Below are 9,983 nucleotides of genomic sequence, written 5' to 3'. Positions count from 1 at the left end.
GCTGTTACAGTATCGGAACCATAAACACCATTCACAATTTTAGCCGCTTGCATGGCTTGCATTTTCGCCTTTGTCAAAGAAAAACTGTAAAATGTACCGAATTTTCTCTTTGTTCACTTCCATTTTTAACACGCTGTAACTCACAACTGAATGCACCAAACAAAAAACAGCATAAGAATTATTTTTTACTGCGAAATGTCACCTTTGCAACGAGCATAAATCTGAAATTGTTTGATGGATACTTTACGAGAAATCTATCAGTGCAGCCATCTACCGAAAAAATAATGGATTTCTTTTTCCCCAAACTAATATATATTATAAGATAACAAAACCTGTCTACAGAAGACTTTAAAATTTTAAACGTGTTCGCACCCATCATAAACTCAAATAATTTTCATTTTTTTCATTATTAATTTTTAAAATATATATAGTACAACAAAGGTTAATGGTATGCGGAGCCTATTCGAAAAATGAGAAAAAGTCGACAAGTTCTCTCCAGCATTCTACAAACACACTAAAAATCAATATGTTTAAAATATCCTGTGTACTTTTCTGGCTTCTCGCTTTCTTTGAATCTATAACGAAGCGCATGCATATTTTCCATTAGTTTTGCGAATTCATCTTTCAAATATTACAGTGGCTTGCATGGTCTTAACATTTTTCGCAATCTAATGTTTTTGTTAATTTAGAGTAAGAGAATTGCGTAAAATGCGTCAACAAATTAAAATTATATCAATTAAAACTGCACGTTACAGTGGAGCCAACTCATTATATTTAAGTGTTCATTATGCCTCTTGACATTCATATTGCAAAATATGTAATACGACAATATTTTACCTTCTAATTTGAAATTTAACAAAATCCTATTATAACCAGAAAATGATCAATATTACGGATCCATGATCCGTACAATTTTGCAAATATAAACCATATTATGGTAGATATATATGATGTTGTCATTGCTATGATATTATTGACTTGACTGCTAATCAGGTAATATGCTATCGTATGTAAATGTAACTGCATAAACATACATAACATACTACACTGCAGATGGTAAATAAGGATATTAAATGAGTGAGGTTAGTTTACATAAAATTTAATAAGATTTATTTTGAGTGCCTCTACATATAATCCCTGATTGCTTGTTTACCTACTTTAGTTCACCGCAAACGTGCATTGTCTTCTATATAGGCTAATATTGCATTGAAATATATACGAAAGTGCATAATTAATGTGCATTTTACAGCATATAGATAGAGATAAATACATATTTATAAACGCAAATTTGTTTCACATCATTCATTCATTATAATCAAATTATGCATAAAATTTAAATTATAGGCAAATTTCGGTAATTATGTCATTACAAGAATATCATTTTATTTAATGTCCTTTTTTTAGTAACGTATTGTTTATACATTTTTAAATGTATAGAAGTTGTGTGTACTATTTTGCTTCAACGATAACCTTTCAGTTATATATACATAAGTTGTTTTTTTTCACAAATTTATAACACAAAAATTATTTTATTATTAATTATTATTCTTCTGGTTTATCACTTTTATACAGTACGCTACGACTGAACATTGAAGCATTTAATCTAAACAATTAAGCTTTGCCTGTGTGTGTGTGTGTTTTTTGCTATGCAAATTTTCGAAAAATACTACTCGTCCGTACCAACAGCATGGACGATTGCCTCAGCCACCCCCCCCCCCCCCCCCCCACCGCAGCACACACACAGCACTGCACTCCGTCGGACCGTTGCTAAATTCTACTTGGTCGAGACCGGTTGCAATTAATACGCTCCATATGGTGACACCTCAGTGGAATGCCTTATTGACATCCAATTTCCCTATTTTGAATGCCCGCTGACTCTAAACTAAACGGCGTACTTTCTGGGGCGAAAAGCCACAACATTTTCCGGAGAACCAGCTAGAACATCTCTTTACCTTTTGCTGCTATTTCCTCTTTGCGCCTGCCCTATCAGTTTCTTTTCGTAAATGCGCGTGCGCGTGTGTTTGTATATTAAATTTTTTAAAAAAACACAAGACAAACAAGAATTTATTTATTAATGTATACTCTCGTTTCTCAAGTATATCTTAATAAAGATTTGATCATAACTATAACTGTGTGCTCAATGGGCCAAGGCACAACACTTACCGATTGGGCACACACCCACCAGACTACGGCCACTAGCTGCCTATCTTTGCCGATTTCGTCTCTCTGACCAACACTGAGTATTAAAACGTATAAGGGAAGCCGCTGAGTGATGATCATGATTGGTCACATTAGAAAAAAGGGAAAAGAAAAGAAGAAGATTGCTTAATAAATCATTCCACTTGACATCACATTCCGTAAAAATGGTCATAGTTTATTACCTAGTTTAACGTAAAACTCACGCACACTTATAAGGCCCTTTTTCGAATAATTTTTATTGTTTGATGCAGTTGCTTACTTAAAAGCTCTTGCCTGAAAGCATAAATAGAATGAACGGAAGGAACTCTTCGGTAAAGCCGCCTTGAACTTTTCCCGCATTTATATTTCCAATATTCGAGTACTCGTATACTCTAAATTCTAAACATAATACTTTCGACGCTTCTTTACGTCTGTCGCCGTATTACACGAGCAGTGGACATCGCTTGAGTGATTGGAATGATTTGTTGCGGTAAACACAATAATGAATTTCACGATAAAACTTGTTTCTCATTACTCCTCAATGATGGAGAGAACTGGCCTATAGAGATTCGCGCACAATTGATCAAAATGTTATAACTTTTCAATTTTTCAAAATTGCGGAACACAACAAAAAAAAAATGATATTAGCTTGTTTTAATTGCATTTGACGTATTGTCAGCCATTATATAGTAACCAATTCAAATATAATTTCTTTCTCTTATGCCTTGTCTATGCGAAGACTTTGAAATGCCATAGTGTAAATAGTGTAAAATGTTCGCTTCTCTGGCTATTCTATAAATCAGAAAATATCCGTCAGGAATTGCATTCATACAAAAGCCATTGAAAAGTTTAATAGTTTCATCAACGTTTGACTTCTAGCATAAGCCAATAGTTTTGTGTCATTATAGAGTTTATTATGAGTTGTTTAATCCGCTTCGGCTATTCAGTAGAAAGTATATTGAGTCCTCCTCGCTTTTCTGTTGTACAATTGAATCAAAAATCTATAGTTATAAGATTTTGTATATATGTACGTATATACACGTATCTATGCAAATATTTCGTAGACGTTTGTCCTCATTGATTTTAATGTAACTTAGAAACCCTATTAATTTATTAATTTGTAACACAATAAATTTATTTTTTTATCGCTGTATCGCTGTATTTGTTATATAAACTCTTTTACACTGCATTTGAGATAAACTAAATGGCAAGTCCTTTAAAGATATTACGTATACATATGTTTGCATTATATTATACTACGGATATATTAGATGTGCAGATAATTACGATCCCCACTAAAACTAATTGTTTTATAAAACGCGTTCAATTTTCCCGAAATTTCAGATATTATAATATAAATAACTTCGATATTGATGGTTAGATATTGTAAGTTTCAGTTGTTTCCAAACACTGTCATTCAATGTGTATCAATGCTTAAAGGGACGGTTGTCATTTATATAACTGAATATTTCTGTTTTTTGAAATGAATTAATTTGAAAAAAAAGAAATGAAGCAAAAGCTATGGAAACGATTAGAGATATGAAAATGAAGTAAACTATAAAACAGGTAGAGAGAGTAATTTATGAAATTTCGGGCAAAACATTTTCATCTTTAAAGCGATGAAATTCGCATATGTCTCCAGAAGAAACAAGCTAGGAAGTAATTTTCAACTTTTACCGCAACCCACGATATTCTCTATACTTGGCTCTTTCCGAATACCAGTTATTCATGCAGTCATACTTAGCAGATCAGCGGATTAAAGAATTTAAAGATATGCGAAAAAGAGGCGATAGCTATTTCGTCCCCGAATCGGAAAGTTTGTATAGCAGAAAACCCCATATCATGATAGTGCAATTAAATTGAAAAAATAGCAGGAATTTATTTGCATACCTTTTTATACATATATTTTGAAAGTGACTTATTAATATCATTTATATGTATTCATATGTATTATATACATTACGGACATGTTTCGTATTATTTTGTGAAAATATATATATATACACACACATATATATATATATATATATATATATATATATTTATACAAAAATTCATATAGGAATTCATTTATTTTTATCTATTATTAATTGTATTAGGTGTCTCATTAAAACAGCCAGACAGCATTAAGACTGTTCAATATAACCGGAAATTTAATTGAAGAGATGAGTCATAACTCCATGACTCCTACTGTTCAAGAGCTTATGTGTCTGCATATAACCGCACGAGAGACTTCTAGCCGATTGTTGTGTGTTTTAGTTGGTGCTTACATGGTGTACTATTTATATATACACAACGCTAGGCCAAACAAATATATATGTATAAAGTAAAAGGCTAATGACCTCAAATAGGAATAGAATAGAAAAAAAAGAAAATTATTTAAGGGTTAATTAAATAAAGAATTAAGGAGCAATTATATCTATCCGTTTGTTTTAATATAAAAAGTAATTATGAAGTCAACGCTTTTACGTTGTTGGTATTTTTTTTTTTTTTTTTTTTTTTTTTTTTTTTTTGGGTTAAAAAAAAAAAAATATTAATATTTTTATTGATTTTATTAATTTGTTTATATATGAAAAAGATTAAAAAAGCGATTTCTATAAGCGATTATCTTCACGGACGAACGTACGTTGACAACAGATAGAGAATTCACTATCAAAAGGGGATCAATTTAAACAATGGTCGTGAGGTACAAATGCAATTTCATTAAATTTTAGTCTATAGTTTCTTTCTATCTACCAATTTATACAAAGGACTTTGAAACTGACTGTTCTCGATATGTAGCAAATCTTATACTGATTTACTAAATGAATGACTGAGCGTTAGGGTTGCTGCGATAGCAAATAATTAATTGGAATTTGTTGTTGTTTTGTGACGGTTTTTCAATTCAATTTCATGCACTCTTAATTTCCACAGACGTATTTCATTATAAATGTTTGGGAAATGTTTCTTAAAGCCAAGCTTTAAATGATCAGTGATTAATATGTGAAAGTCTCGATTTCATTGTCAATTATACGTGCGGTGATTAGTCAATTTTCGATAATATCTTACAGAGAACTGCTTAGTTAAAGAGAGATTAATTTTTCCCGATTTTGGACTACAATTTCGATATTTGACTGAAAATTGATCCGAATAAATAGAAACAATGCATTAAAAAGCTCACCTAATAGAACAGTATAAAAAACAAAAACCCATTTTATTAGAGCCTTACATCGTAGAGCAAGAGGATATCAAACTGACTTTTTCATTGAAATATTTTCTCGATTAATTGAGTTTAATCCTCTCTGTGAGTGTATTTGTACAACCTATGTTCACATTCTAAATAAATACAATTTTCGTCTAGTACAAGTAACTTTTCCCAAACACTCTTCTCTTTGTGCGTATATATGCTTTCGTTGACAAGACACTTCCGCTCCGTCAGTCATGCTTACGCTATGTACGTCGAAATCAAACTCGGTGGGCTTAGTTTGTGCATGGCATGTACGCTTTCAAGTTGCTGGGTTCATCAAATACAGGAATTTTGTTATTAATAATGCCACGCCGTCACAAGATTGACTTATCGTTGAAAACGATTTCGCAAACAAATGCTTACCTCAATATGGTTCAGCGTGCATATAAGTCAAAAAATCATCTTAGTCGCAATTAGATAAAAGTATTAATTCTTAAGAGGTGATGAACTCAAACTCAGTTCCATCACAAAGAGAATATAAGGAATGCGCCGAATGGAATTTTTCAAAAGAAATTCGTTCAGTGTGCCTTCTATCGAGACATATATCAATTTTCTGTGACTAAAGATGAATCAAAGAAGAAATTAAAATAAGCATAATAGCAAGAGAAGTATAATTTTTTTTCTTTTTTATTTATATTGTCTAAGCGCTGCCGCTTCTTATCTCATTTTGTTTTACTATTTTCATATGAAACCCATTATTTCTTGTTCGTTATCCGCAATCTACTTCCTACTGTTCTATATCGATATCAATTATATATATATATATATATATATATATTTTATGTATTTATTTTTATTTATTTATTTATTTTTTTTTTTTTTTTTTTTTTTTTTTTGTTTATTTTGTCCTTATATGAACGACGACCATCCCAGCATGTATTTAGTTGAACGGAAATTGTATTTTCACACTTAAGCTAGATTCACGCAGTGCATAATACGCGTAAAGGCGTAAATTAGTCATTTATGACTTTTTAACTTTTCTCCTCTCTTTTGGCAATTTTTATGTATTCATTTTACCCCATTGAACTATTTGTACAAGAATGATTATCTGGGTCAATATGATTTCACATTGGAAAAAATTCCGAATAAAAGACATAAGAAGGAAACTTTATCTTGATTTTTTCCTTTTTTCTTAAGTGTTTATTTATTTATTTCTTGACTAAATGCATAAATTAAAAATTTTTTTTGTTGTTGTTTATTTGTTCATTTTATCATTAATAATTTAATAATGCATATTACATGTGATGTGAAATCTTTGAAAAATAGTCAGCCAACGCAGATGTTCTACAATAAATAGAGTAAACGCATATAATTATGCAATTACTTACAGATAGCAATGAGAATATATTATAAAAGCCATTTACATATGTGCATAAATATGTGCATAAGGAAGGAGAAAAGAAATTTTCTCTTATTTCTGTAAATGAGTAAATTTTATCATTGTATATATAATTTTTTATTTATTTATTTATTTATTTATTTTATCATAAGAATGTTATACATAATACATATTTTTTACTTATTTAAGTAAGTCGTTTAAATTCAAAAAATTTAAAATTGAATTTATTTCATTTTTCAACAAAAGCAGGTACCCTACAATTTTTTACGCTTACATAATATTTCAGTTGGATGCAATATAGTGTGTCAATGGGTACATGTATGTACGTGCGTTGGTGGATTGCCTTCATTAAAGGCGTAATTCAATTCCATGAGCAACGCACACGGACACGGACACGGACACGTTGTGGTGATGTACGTTGACGCACATGTTGACGTTAAAATTTTCTCATTTACTCTATATTCTTGTATAGCCACTTAAAACCGCAAACCGCACTTTTGCAGACATTGGCCAAAACTAACAGTACTTTTACTATCAACACCATCAGTTAAGCCTCTTCTTCAAGTAGATGTTTTTCTTCTTCTTTTCCTTCCCCTTTTTCTTCTTCCGTTAATTGCGATGATCACGTTGAAATGCTGTGATTTTACACAAACGGCGTAAATTAAAAAAAAAATATATACATAAAAACAAAAAATTAATTTAATGTTTCGCTTCTTTTTTCTTTTTCTTTTTTTTTTTGCTGCTTCAATGGCACGCTTTTGATAAAGGACGAGATGAGCTGTTTCTCTAGCAAAAGCCACTGGCTTTTCAACATAGCCATTAAAATGTCACATGGTGTTAAATTATAATGGAGCGTGACATAAGACGCGATTATCTGGGTTGTTTGCGTGGTAAAATAATATTAAAAATAAATTTATGAAAATCAGAGAAAAAAAAAAGATTATGAATTAGGAAAAAACAATCTATGCAGAATCGTTTCAGTTTCATAAAAAGTGTATATATATATGTATATATATATATATATATATATATGCTAATAACGCAAATCGTTTACGCTAAGATCAAATAAAGCCATTACGAGACGAAAGACAAAAACGTCCATATGGCATATAATGGTCTACTTGCTTATATTAATATATATTAATCTTCGTTAGTTGCTATTGAAATTCCGTGTTAAGGCCAATCTCGTTTTTTCGCTTAGTTCAACTAAGGAAAGAAGATAAAAAAAATAAATAAAAACCTAATGACGATTTGAATATAACGAAGTGTATGAGATTTGTTCAAAAAATTCCAATTGTAGCGATTTTTTATTGCCGTTTCCATGCACGTGTCTCACGCCAGTTTTGCAAAGGGATACAATTGCGCGCAATCGATTTAATATAGTAAATGATTTTGTCTTTGTCTGCTTCCTACAGTTATTCTCAACTCGGGAAATTTTAAGAGGACTATCAAATATCTGCTGGAAATTTCAGATCGTAGTTTATAGTTTTCGATAATTCTGCGGAAGCTCGTGCGTTCATATTTAAACTTGCTTTAAGGATATAACCTAAGAAAATTTCTCTTCACGAATCTCGAAAGCATATAACATAGCAGTCGGCTAACGAATCGACTTCAAATTTCACGATGATGCAAATTTTATATGTGAATATACTTATATGTATGCTCTTGGCTTCTAGACGTTAAAATAGGAATGACAAGTCTAAGTATATTAGCGTGTCTTATCGAGTGTCTTCTACTGGTGAATAGAATTAGAAACAAGTACTGTTGAGCTTGAAGAGAGAATGCGTTTTCTTTAGAAAGAGGAAAAACTTTTTAATGAATTGAGACCATTACATACATTTTCAAGGTAAATCTACATGCTATATGCTATAATAATACTGTCAGATAAAACTTTCAACAATTTAACTTAAAAATTTTTCTATTAATTAATGTCTGTGCAAATGTTTGTGTCGGCGTAATTTTCCCCTTTTTACTATGCGCGAGCGAGGAGTTGGACATCTTCTAAAGATACTAGTGGCAGCCTACGTACTAAAATTACCTTCCAGACACTCTTCGCCAACAGCTATGTTAAGCATTACTTCAGGTCAGCTGATGGTAATTAAATGCGTTCTGAATGGTATTTGTGCATGGGTTTGAATGTGTGTGTGTGTGTGTGGGTGCAATTATAAAATATACATGGATGCTTCACTTGCCAAATCGATTAACTCCATAAAACAAGAAGTTGAGAATGATAATAAAAAATATTATAAATAAATTATTTATTATTCAGTGGCCAAAACAATTTTGCCATTTAGTCGGATTAATATATATTATTAGAGAAATTCATTTTAAATATGTACAGTTAGGAGCTAATGAAGTGCTTTGATATTCAAATGTAATAAAATTCCAAAAATGGAGTTAATCGATTTGGCAAGTAAAGCATTCATATGTGCAATTTCTATTAAAAATAATAAATAAATAATGTAAACTCGTGGCATACGTGGCATCTCAGCTTGAACTAAATTCGTCCGTCTACATCATAAACTCAATGAAATTGTCAAAAAAAAAAAAAAAAAAAGAGAGTAAATCATGAAATTATAACATTACGTTGGCACTTCTATGCTACGAATTTGAAAAAATATTCAACGCACGATTCCAAATGAAGAAGAAGATAACATAAGTAAGGTAACGAACTCGTTTGCATTTTATATTATTTTTATTCGTCACGGATATATATTGCATAGAACGAACTTGTGTGTGTGATGCATGTTATATATGAAAATTTAATTGTACGACGATTCATTATGAAACTCAAAATTGTTGCCAAATTTTCTGGACTAAAATCGAACAAATTCCTCTAAATATATATTACAACTATTGTCTGCATAGAACGCGTTCGAAACGAACATGTGTGAATGCCAGAAACGAGCACAAAATTACTTTTGTGGAGGAATTAGATGTATTAGTGAGTGTGAGGGAGATAAATTATTTTTGATTATAATGATGCCTGTATAAATACTTTTCAATCTTTAGCAAATATCCCTGATGACAAATGATTGTTTCTATTTATTTAATATTGTTATTATAAATTACACATTTAACTAAGCGAAATTTTTTAACAATTTCTAGCCGCTCACATCAAAGCCAAAGCTCACATCGATGCCTATTATAAATTTTCTTCCTAATGATCTGTTAAAAATTATAAATTATTTGTTTGTTATTACAAGTTTTTGCAAATATTTTTTATTATATAATTTTTTT

This window comes from Glossina fuscipes, unplaced genomic scaffold, assembly GCF_014805625.2.
Source record: "Glossina fuscipes isolate IAEA_lab_2018 unplaced genomic scaffold, Yale_Gfus_2 1, whole genome shotgun sequence".
Taxonomy (NCBI): Eukaryota; Metazoa; Arthropoda; class Insecta; order Diptera; family Glossinidae; genus Glossina; species Glossina fuscipes.
This window is presented reverse-complemented; position numbering follows the sequence as displayed.